The 12,126-nt window shown below is 41.9% G+C and overlaps 1 protein-coding gene across 6 annotated transcripts in view; it reads left to right on the plus strand.

Annotated features, from left to right (window-relative positions):
• KIF6 (kinesin family member 6) overlaps nucleotides 1–12,126 on the plus strand; it is a 388,695-nt gene that overhangs the window by 220,791 nt on the left and 155,778 nt on the right. The gene's annotated exons all lie outside the window — the stretch shown is intronic.

A 12,126-nucleotide genomic window follows, 5' to 3' on the forward strand; every position in this document is an offset into this window, starting at 1 on the left:
TTCCTGAATTTGAATGTTGGCCTGCCTTCCTAGATTGGGGAAGTTCTCCTGGATAGTATCCTGAAGAGTGTTTTCTAACTTGGTTCCATTCTCCCTGTCACTTTCAGGTACACCAGTCAAATGTAGATTTGGTCTTTTCACATAGTCCCATATTTCTTGGAGGCTTCGTTCATTTCTTTTCACTCTTTTTTCTCTATTCTTGTCTTCTTGCTTTAGTTCATTAATTTGATCTTCAATCACTGATATCCTTTCTTCCGCTTGATCTAATTGAAGCTTGTGTATGCTTCATGAAGTTCTCGTACTGTGTTTTTCAGCTCCATTAGGTCATTTAAGCTCTTCCCTGCACTGGTTATTCTAGTTAGCCATTTGTCTAACCTTTTTCCAAGATTTTTAGCTTCCTTGCAATGGATTAGAACATGCTCCTTAGCTCAGAGAAGTTTATTAATACCAACCTTCTGAAGCCTACTTCTGTCAACTTGTCAAACTCATTCTCCATCCAGTTTTGTTCCCTTGCAGGAGAGGAGTTGTGTTCCTTTGAAGAAGACGCACTCTGGTTTTTGGAATTTTCAACCTTTCTGCTCTGGTTTCTCCCCATCTTTGTGGTTTTATCTACCTTTGGTCTTTGATGTTGGTGACCTATGGATGGGGTTTTGGGGTGGATGTCCTTTTTATTGATGTTGATGCTAATCCTTTCTGTTTGTTAATTTACCTTCTAATAGACCCCCTCAGCTGCAGGTCTGTTGGAGTTTGCTGGAGGTCCACTCCAGACCCTGTCTGCCTGGGTATCATCAACGGAGGCTGCAGAACAGCAAATATTGCTGCCTGATCCTTCCTCTGGAAGCTTCATCCCAGAGGGGCACCCGCCTGTATGAGGTGTCTGTTGGCCTCTACTAGGAGGTGTCTCCCAGTCAGGCTACACAGGGGTCAGGGACCCACTTAAGGAGGCAGTCTGTTTGTTATCAGAGCTTGAATGCCATGCTAGAGAGCCACTGCTCTCTTCAGAGTTGGCAGGCAGGGATGTTTAAGTCTGCAGAAGCTGTCTGCTGCCTTTTGTTCAGATGTGCCCTGCCCCAAGAGGTGGAATCTATAGAGGCAATAGGCCTTGCTGAGCTGTGGTGGACTCCACCCAGTTCGAGCTTCTCTGCCGCTTCATTTACCCTGTGAGCATAGAACTGCCTACTCAAGCCTCAGCAATGGCGGAAGCCCCTCCCCCCACCAAGCTCCAGCATCTCAGGTTGACCTCAGACTGCTGCACTAGCAGCGAGCAAGGTTCTGTGGGTGTGGGACCCACTGAGCCAGGCACAGGAGGGAATCTCCTGGTCTACCAGTTGCAAAGACCATGGGAAAAGCACAGTATTTGGGCAGAAGTGTACCGTTCCTCCAAATGCAGTCACTCATGGCTTCCCTTGTCTAGGAAAGGGAAATATCCCCTGACCCCTTACACTTCCCAAGTGAGGCAACACCCTATCCTGCTTCGTCTCACCCTCCATGGGCTGCATCCACTGTCCAACCAGTACCAATGAGATGAACCAGGTACCTCAGTTGGAAATGCAGAAATCACCTGTGTTCTGTGTCAATCTCGCTGGGAGCTGTAGACTGGAGCTGTTCCTATTCAGCCATCTTGGAAGCAACTCCAGTTATCAAATTTTAATGCATGTAGGGCTCACTTGTTAGAATCTGTGTGGGTGAGACCTGGGACCATGCATTGCTAACACATGGGCCACACTTTGCGAACTTTGCTCCAATTTTTATTAGAACTATGAGGGTTTTCATGATACCTAGCTGCACAACAACAAAACAAAAAGAAAAGCAGAGGAAAAGGACAGAAGAAGAAAGAAAAAAGAGAAGAGGGAAGGGAAGGGAGAGGGATATGGGGTTGTGAGGGAGGAAGAGGAGGAGGAGGAAGGGGAAGAGGTAGGAGGAGGAGGGCAAGGGGAGTAGGAGAAAAGAGAAAGAAAGGAAGAAAGGAAGAAAAGAAACAAGAAAAGAAAAGAGGGAAAGGAAGGAAGGAGGGAAGATGAAAGAAAGAAAGAGAAAGAAAGGAAAGAAAGATGGAAAGAAAGAAAGAAAAAGAAAGAAAGAAAGAAAGAAAGAAAGAAAGAAAGAAAGAAAGAAAGAAAGAAAGAAAGAAAGAAAGAAAGAAAGAAAGAGAGAAAGAAAAGAAAAGAAGAGTTTCCTGTGACAGAATCCAGTAGTCAAGTGGTAGGGATATGGCCTTTTAGGGAAATAACATTATATATTGGCATCCCCCAGGTTATGTACACCCGGTGTGATGGAAGGAAGGAAGGAGGGAAGGAAGGGAGGCAGGGAGGAAGGAAGGAGGGAAGAAAGGGAGGCAGGGAGGGAGGGAGAGAGGAAGGAAGGAAGGAAGGAAGGAAGGAAGGAAGGAAGGAAGGAAGGAAGGAAGGAAGGAAGGAAAGGAAGAAAGGAAGGAAGGAAGGAAGGAAGGAAGGAAGGAAGGGGAAAGGAGAGAAGTTTCCTGTGACAGAATCAAGCAGTCATGTGGTAGGTTATGGCCTTGTGGGGGAAAAAACATTATATACTGCCCTCCTCCAGGTTGCATATGCCCAGTGTGATGGAAGGACAGCCCACCAAGGGCCTTCAAAAAAAATGACCAGATTAGGCCTATTGGGAAGTTCAGGACCTTCTGCATCTGCCTACAACAACTCCACAAATCCTTGGCTCCCAAATATTTTGTCATCTCCTTCTACCCTAAAAGAAAAAAACTTTTTTCCTGTACTCATGCAACACTTCTAACCCCCAGATGTGTGGGATTTTTCCATTCCTAGCAATTCTCCAATTATCTGGGCACCATCTGAGCATCCTACATTTAATTCAGTTCTGACACTGCTTACCTGGAGTAATCATCAGATCTCAGAAGTTAAAGGGCTCAGTCCCACGACACTGCCACCACTTCTGATGCCAGTCACAAATCCCAGGTTGCCACTTGTCCTTGTGATTAATTAACCTTCTATAAATCACAGGTTCCCATGACCCTTTCCTCAGTTTCAATAATTTGTTGGAATGGCTTACAGAACTCAGGAAGTTACTTGACTTACATTTAATGGTTTATTATAAAGATACAACTCAGGAATAGCCAAGTGGAAGAGAGGCACAGGGCAAGCATGGGGATGGCATGGAGCTTCCAGGCCCTCTCTCCATGCACTGCCCTCCCAGCACCTTGATGTATTCACCAGCCCAGAAGCTCTTAACTCAGTCTCTAAGCTGTTCTCCCCTTCCTGGGAAGATGAGGGAGTGGTCTGAAAGTTTCAACCCTCTAATCATGGCCTGCTGTTTCTGGTGGCCAGTTCCCATCCTGAAGTGATCCAGAAGCCCACCAAGAGTCACCTCATTAGAACGAAAGACGCACCTGTCACCCAGGAAATTCCAACGGATTTAGGAACTCTGTATCAGAAACTGGGGTCAAAAATAAAATATTATAACAAAAGATGTTCCTAGTATCCTTATCACTCAGGAAATTCCGAGGGTTTTAGGAGCTCTGTGTCAGGAACCGGGGACAGAGACCAAATATACATTTGTGTTTTTTAAATTTCCAACTTTTATTTTAAATTCAGGGATACATGTGCAGGATATGCAGGTTTATTACATAAGTATAAGTGTGCCATGGTGGTTTGCTGCAGCTATCAACCTGTCACCTAGGTTTTAAGCCCCTCATGCACTAGCAGTTTGTCGTGATGCTCTCCCTCCCCTCATGCCCACCCCGCAACAGGCCCCAGTGTGTGTTGCTCCCCTCCCTGTGTCCATGTGTCCTCATTATTCAGCTCCCACTTATAAGTGTAAGTGAGAACATGAGGTATTTGATTTTCTGTTCCTGTGTTAGTTTGCTGAGGATAATGGCTTCCAGCTCCATCCTTGTCTCTGCAAAGGACATGACCTCATTCCTTTTTATGGCTGCATAGTATTCCATGGTGTATATGTGCCATATTTTCTTTATCCAGTCTATCATTGATGGGCATTTAGGTTGATTCCATGTCTTTGCTATTGTGAATAGTGCTGCAGTGAACATATGCATGCATGTGTCTTTACAACAGAATGATTTCTATTTCTTTGGGTATAGAAAGAATAGATTGCTGGATCAAATGGTATTTCTGCCTCTAGGTCTTTGAGGAATCGCTACATTGTCTTCCACAAAAGGTGAACTAATTTACACTCCCACCAACAGTGTAAAAGCATTCCTCTTTCTCCACAACCTTGCCTACATCTGTTGTTTTTTGGCTTTTTGGTAATAGTGATTCTGACTGGTGTGAGATGGTATCTCATTGTGGTTTTGATCTGCATTTCTCTAATAATCAGTGATGTTGAGCTTTTTTTCATGTTTGTTGGCCGCATGTATGTCTTCTTTTGAGAAGTGTCTGTTCATGTCCTTTGCCAACTTTTTAATGGGGTAGTTTGTTTGTTTTTCTTCTACATTTGTTTAAGTTCCTTGTCGATGCTGAATATTAGACCTTTGTCAGATGGATAGATTGCAAAAATTCTCTCCCATTCTGTAGGTTGTCTATTTACTCTGATGATAGTTTCTTTTGCTGTGCAGAAGCTGTTTAGTTTAATTAGACCCCATTTGTCAATTTTTGCTTTTGTTGCAATTGCTTTTGGAGTGTTCATCATGAAATCTTTACCTATGCCTATGTCCTGAATGGTATTGCCTAGGTTTTCTTGTAGGGTTTTTATAGTTCTGGGGTTTTACATTTAAGTCTTTAATCCATCTTGAGTTGATTTTTGTATGTGGTGTAAGGAGTGGGTCCAGTTTCAATTTTCTTTACATGGCTAGCCAGTTATCCCAGCACCATGTATTAAATAGGGAATCCTTTTGCCATTACTTTTTTTTGTCAGGTTTTTTGAAGATCAGATGGCTATAAGTGTGCAGTCTTATTTCTAGGTTCTCTATTCTGTTTCATTGGTCTATGTGTCTGTTCTTGCACCAGTATCATGCTGTTTTGGTTACTGTAGCCTTGTAGTGTAGTTTGAAGTCCGGCAGCATGATCCCTCCAGCTTTGTTCTTTTTGCTCAGGATTGTCTTGGCTATTCAGGTTCTGTTTTGGTTCCATATGAATTTTAAAATAGTGTTTTCTAATTCTGTGAAAAATGTAAATGATAGTTTAATGGGAATACCATTGAATCTATAAATTGCTTTGGGCAGTATGGACATTTTCACAATATTGATTCTTCCTATCTGTGAGCATGGAATGTTTTTCCATTTGTTTGTATCATGACTGATTTCTTTGATCAGTAGTTTGTAGTTCTACTTGAAGAGGTCCTTTGCTTCCCTTGTAAGCTGTATTTCTAGGTATGTTATTCTTTTTGTGGCAACTGTGAGTGGAAGTTCATTTATGATTTGGCTCTCAACTTGTCTGTTGTTGGTATATAGGAATACTAGCAATTTTTGGACATTGATTTTGTATCCTGAGGCTTTGCTGAAGTTGCTTACTAGCTTAAGAAGCTTTTAGGCTAAGATGATAGGGTTTTCCAGATATAGGATTATGTCATCTACAAAGAAAGACAGTTTGACTTCTTCTCTTCCTATTTGAATATCCTTTATTTATTTATCTTGCCTGATTGTCCTGGCCGGGATTTCCAATACTTTGTTGAATAGGAGTGGTGAGAGAGGACATCCTTCTCTCGTGCCAGTTTTCAAGGGGAATGCTTCCAGCTTTTGCCAACTCAGCATGATATTGTTTGTGGGTTTGTCATATATGGCTCTTATTTTGACATTCAATACCTAGTTTATTGAGAATTTTTTAACATGAAGGGATATTGAATTTTATTGAATGTCTTTTCTGCATCTATTGAGATAATTGTGTGATTTTTGTCTTTAGTTCTATTTATTGATCTGTGTATGTTGAATCAGCCTTGCATCCTGGGGATGAAGCCTACTTGATCATGGTGGATAAGCTTTTTGATGTGGTGCCAGATTCAGTTTGCCATTGTTTTGTTGAGGATTTTTTAATCAATGTTCATCAAGGATATTGGTCTTTTCTTTTTTTGTTGTATCTTTGCCAGGTTTTGGCATCAGGATGATGCTGGCCTCATAAAATGAGTTAGGAAGGAGTCCCTCCTTTTCAACTTTTTGGAATAGTTTAAGTGAGAATGGCACCCACTCTTCTTTGTACCTCTAGGAGAATTCAGCTATGAATCTGTCTGGTCCTGGACTTTTTTCTTTTTTTTCTTTTTTCTTTTTTTTTTTTTTGGTTGGTAGGCTGTTTATTACTGCCTCAGTTTCAGAACTTATTATTGGTCTATTCAGGGATTCATTGTCTTCCTGGTTCAGTCTTAGGAGGATGTATGTGTTCAGGAATTTATCCAATTCTTCTGGATTTTCTAACTTATGTGCATAGATGCATTCATAGTATTCTCTGATGGTTGTTTATATTTCTGTGGGGTCACTGGTGATATCCCCCTTATAATTTCTGGTTATGTTTATTTGAATCTTCTCTCTTTTCTTCTTTATTAGTCTAGCTTAGTGGTCTATTTTTATTAATTTTTTTTTCAAAAAACCAGCTCCTGGATTTGTTGATTTTTTTGAAGGGGTTTTCATGTTTCTGTCTCCTTCAGTTCAGGTCTGATACTGGTTATTTCTCATCTTCTGCTAACTTTGGGATTTGTTTGCTCTTAGTTGTGATCTCAGGTTGTTAACTTGAGATCTTTCTAGCTTTCTGATGTGAGCATTTCGTGCTACAAATTTCTCTCTTAACACAGCTTTAGCTGCATCCTAGAGATTGTGGTATGTTGTATCTTTGTTCTCATTAGTTTCAAAGAACTTCTTGATTTCTGCCTTAATTTCATTATTTACCCAAGAGTTATTCAGGAGCAAGTTGCTCAATTTCCATGTAGTTGTGTGGTTTTGAGTAAATTTCTTAATCTTGAGTTCTAATTTGATTGTGCTGTGGTCTGAGAGATGGGTTGTTATTATTTCAGTTCTTTTACATTTGCCAAGGAGTGTTTTACTTCTAATTATGTGATCAATTTTAGAGTAAGTGCTGTGTGGCAATGAGAAGAATGTATATCTGTTGTTTTAGGGTGGAGAGTTCTGTAGATATCTATCTGGTCCACTAGATCCAGAGCTGAGTTCAGGATCTAGTTCAGATTCAGTTCAGCTGAATATCTGTTAATTTTCTGTCTCAATGATCTGTCTAATACTGACAGCGGGGTGTTACAGTCTCCCCCTATTATTGTGTGGAGCCCAAGTCTCTTGGTAGGTCTCTAAGAACTTGCTTTATGGATCTGGGTGCTCCTGTATTAAGTGCATATATATTTAGGATAGTTGGCTCTTCTTGTTGAAGCAAACCTTTTACCATTATCTAATGCCCTTCTTTGTCTCTTTTGATCTTTGTTGGTTTAAAGTCTGTTTTGTAAGAAACTATGATTGCAACCCTGCTTTTCTTCTGTTTTCCATTTGGTTGGTAAATTTTCCTCCCTCTCTTTATTTTGAGCCTGTATGTGTCTTTGCATGTGAGGTGGGTCTCTTGAAGACAGCATAACAATGGGTCTGGGTTTTTTATCCTGCTTGCCATTCCGTGTCTTTTAATTGGGGCATTTCACCCATTTGCACTTAAGGTTAGTATTGTTATATGTGGATTTGATTCTGTCATCATGATGCTAGCTGTTTATTTTGCAGACTTGTTTATGTGATTGCTTCATAGTGTCACTCGTCTGTGTACTTCTGTGTGTGTGTGTGTGTGTGTGTGTGTGTGTGTGTGTGTGTGTGTTTCAGTGGCTGGTAATGGTTTTTCCTTTCCGTATTTAGTGCTTCCTTCAGGAGCTCTTGCACAGGAGGTCTTGTGGTAACAAATTCCCTCAGCTCTTGCTTGTCCGAGCCTTCGCTTATTTCTCCTTCACTTATGAAGCTTAGTTTGGTCGATATGAAATTCCGGTTTGGAAATTCTTTTCTTTAAGAATGTTGAGTATTGGCCCACAATCTCTTCTGGCTTGTAGGGTTTCTGCTGAGACATCCACTGTTAGTCCAATGGGCTTCCCTTTGTAGGTGACCTGGCCTTTCTATCTGGCTGCCCTTAACATTCTTTTTTTTCATTTCAACCTTGGAGAATCTGATGATTGTGTCTTGTGGTTGATCTTCTCATGGAGTATCTTAATGGGGTTGTCTTCATTTCCTGAATTTGAATGTTGGCCCATGTTGCTAGGTTGGGTAAGTTCTCCTGGATGATTTCCTGAAGTGTGTTTTCCAACTTGGTTCCATTTTCCCTGTCTCTTTTAGGTGCATCAGTCAGGCACAGATGTTTTTCTTGGAGGTTTTATTCATTCCTTGGAGGTTTTAGTCATTCCTTTTAACTCTTTTTTTCTCTATTCTTGTCCACCTCTCTTAATCCAGAAAGCTAGTTTCCAGCTCTGAGATTCTTTCCTACACTTGATCTACTCTGCTATTAATACTTGCGATTGCATTGTGAAGTTCTTGTAGTGTGTTTTTCAGCTCTAACAGGTTAGTTATGTTCCTCTCTAAATTGGCTATTTTGGCTGTCAGCTTCTGTATTGTTTTGTCATGATTCTTAGTGTCTTTGCATTGGATTACAACATGCTCCTTTAACTCAGTAAAGTTCATTACTACCCACATTCTGAAACCTACTTCTGTCATTTCAGCCACTCAGTCTCAGCCCAGTTCTGAGCCCTTGCTGGAGAGATGTTGGGGTCATTGGAGGAAAAGAGGCACTGTGGCTTTTTGAGTTTTTAGCATTTTTGTGTTGATTCTTTCTTTTCTTTGTGGGCTTATCTATCTTTGATCTTCGAGGTTGCTGATCTTTGGATGGGCTTTTTGTGGTTTGTTGTTATTTTCTGTTTGTTTGCTTTTCTTTTAACAGTCTGGCTACCCTGCATAGGTCTGCTGTGGTTTGCTGGGGGTCTGCTCCAGACTCTGGTTGCCTCAGTTCTTCCAATACCTGGAGGTATCACTGGTGAAGGTGCTTCCTTTGGCTAGGGGTGGGGAGTTCCCTTGGCTCTGTGTTGCTCTGGAGTAAGCCATCACCCTTTTCTTCATTCTTCATGGGTCGAGTTATTTCCCTGATCAGTCCCAATGCAACTACCTGGATATTTCAGTTGAAGATACTGTATCCACTCGCCCCTTCCATGCGTCTCCATGAGTGCAGCAAACTGCAGCTGCTTCTAATTGACCATCTTGCTACATTTCTTATATGCCACTCCCGTCTCTCCCCAAAGGATTTCTGTCCTTCTCAAAACCTGACTACCTTCTCTTTGGGAACAGCTTCCACCTCTCTGCCTCTAGCTCTGCTTCTCTCTCTGCCTCTAGCTCTGCTAAACTCCCATTTCTATAGAAATGACCCTATGGTAACAACAATGGCATGTGTTAAGTACTTTGTGCCAGGCTCGGTGCTAACTCTTTACTCACATTACCATTTAATCTTCATAGAACACTATGAAGTAGTAATATTGCTGTCCTCATTTTATACATGAGAGAACCCAGGAGGAGAAAGGTTAAGCAACTTGCCTCAAATTGTAACATTAGTAAGTAGCAAAAACCCCAGGGTTTTTCAATTAGCACCTTTAATAAAATGTGCCTCCAATTTCATGCATTATATTTCCCTAGCTCCTCCTCCTATATTTTCTACCTCAGTGAGTGATATCTGCAGTTGTCTAAGTGGGAAAGCTTCACCTAATTTCAGATTCCTTCCCCTAGTCTCCCACAGCTGAATTGCGTATTTATTCTTGCCAGTTCTCCCTCTGGACTCTGGGGACTTTCTTTTCCCGATGTGAAGTGTACTTGTCTTTTCTGTTTAATAATTTCTCACTCATATTCTTGCAACTGGTTTCTTTGTGTCCATTCTTTTCATGCCACTGGGACTGCCTGGATATCCCCCGCCCATTCAGTTAACCTTCCATGGCTTCCCATCCCTGACACATTAATGTTTATACTTCAAGTACAGCACAGCACCAAGCTCTTTTTCCAGCCCTATCTGTGTGTATCCTACTCTGTCTTTCCCTGATGACAGCCACTCCAGATGTCATGCTCCACTTCAAACACACCTCTATACATCATCCCCACCTTCTTTCCCAGGGACCACAGTACATTGCTTATGCCTACCTCTGTTGAGCAGTTACTTTATCCTTTCTTGTGATAGGGAGCTTACATCTCTAGCTTGCCAACTAAATCATAAGCTCTTTCAGGAAAAGCTGAAACCAATTTTGCTACCTTCAGCTCTTCACCACCTACTTTGAAGGTATATGAGGGAGGCTGAAGGGTACAGACGTGGGGATTTATTTTGTAAGTTACTGGTGACCTGTGACTTTCTTACTGATAGCTCAAGGGGGAAGGGAAGAAGTGCTTACCCATATTCGCAATCCAAACATTTTGGTTCTAGCAGGGAAACAGAAGACAGGGATCCCTAGCTGGGATTTTTGAAGAGGATTTTTAAGGAAGGAACTACTTACAGAGTTGTATGTAGGGGTTAAGGAAACCAGCTGGGTATACTGGGGTACTATGTCCTACTTGGAAGTAAACCAGATATGCCATACTCCTACAGTGGAATACACAGCCCCATTGGCCCAAGCCTTCTCCCCTTCCCAGCCTTGGGCTCAGTATTTTGCTGTTTCTTATCTTCATATTTTTGGCTCATGCTTCTTCCTCTTCTTATAATACCTTTTCTCCCTCCCCTTTCTTTTTTTTTTTTTTTTTTTTTTTTTTTTTTGAGACGGAGTCTCGCGCTGTCACCCAGGCTGGAGTGCAGTGGCCGGATCTCAGCTCACTGCAAGCTCCGCCTCCCGGGTTTTTACGCCGTTCTCCTGCCTCAGCCTCCCGAGTAGCCGGGACTACAGGCGCCCACCACCTCGCCCGGCTAGTTTTTTGTATTTTTTAGTAGAGACGGGGTTTCACCGTGTTATCCAGGATGGTCTCGATCTCCTGACCTCATGATCCACCCGTCTCGGCCTCCCAAAGTGCTGGGATTACAGGCTTGAGCCACCGCGCCCGGCCTCTCCCTCCCCTTTCTTTAAAAAAAAAAAAAAAAAATCTGGCCAACCGCTCTTCATTCTTTAAGACACTGCCTGTGCCACCACCTCCAAGAAGCGTTCTTGCACCTGCAGGCTATGACGAGTCATCCTCCCCTGGCTCTCTACTACCCCTATACATGCAGTTTTAACCATCTGGCTGGAGGCCTGTGCGCCATGGGACTCTAACCCCCTCTAAGAGCCAGGTCTCAGTTTTCCCACTGCCCAGCATAGTGCTCAGCCCACAGGTAGTGCCCAGGACTTAGTCGAATAATGAGTAAAGGTCTTTTGGCTACAGATTCTTTGCTCTTTCCACAGCATCTCCATATCATACCCTGTAGTGACAGGTTATTGTTCATTCTTTCCAAAGCGTTTATCAACTGTTTATTTTTAAATTAATATATTTTTCCCTTTTTCTATTTATTTCCCCTTCTTCGTGCCCACAGGAAAGACCAGGTGACTTTAATATGCCACTCTCATTTACCTAGAAAGGGGGGTTCACTTTCAGTAAGTGCACTAGTCAGATTTTCCCTTACTAGTTGTTTTTTAAAATAATTTTTTAAATGCAGTTAGAACCCAATAAGTTATCATCTCCTCTTCCTCTATAATTTTATTTAAAAATATTTATTATATTGACTCTATAACAGGCATCAACAAACTGTGGCCCACACCCTGTGGGCCAGTCCCCATTTTTATACGTAAAGTTTTATTGGAACACAGTCATACTTATTTGTTTACATATTGTCTATAGCTGTTTTCACACTACAACAATAGATGGAGTAGATGCAACACTGACCATATGACCCACAAAGGAAAAAACATTTACTATCCTGCCCTTCACAAAGAAAAGTTTTGCCCTGGAAGAAATTGTGAAGCAGTCAGAATTTGTAGCCATCCACCCTTCTTTTTTCTGTTATAGTCACGATTGCTCTAACAGTCATTGTCCTGTTCTTCCTTCACCTTCTAAATGACCAGCTCTCCTCACCCACAACTCTCTGTCACCTAGGGGAGAAGAATTTCTGTTTCTTTAAAACTGAGCTTTAAAATTATCAACAGCTGATTAGGGAGATATTCTGGAGGGAGATAAGGGAACTATGTAGACTGGTGTTTTCGGCCTGAGTTCTGTAGCTCAGCTGCATCTGAATCATTGGAAGAGTT

The sequence above is a fragment of the Macaca fascicularis genome, chromosome 4 (genome assembly GCF_037993035.2).
Source record: "Macaca fascicularis isolate 582-1 chromosome 4, T2T-MFA8v1.1".
Classification (NCBI taxonomy): domain Eukaryota; kingdom Metazoa; phylum Chordata; class Mammalia; order Primates; family Cercopithecidae; genus Macaca; species Macaca fascicularis.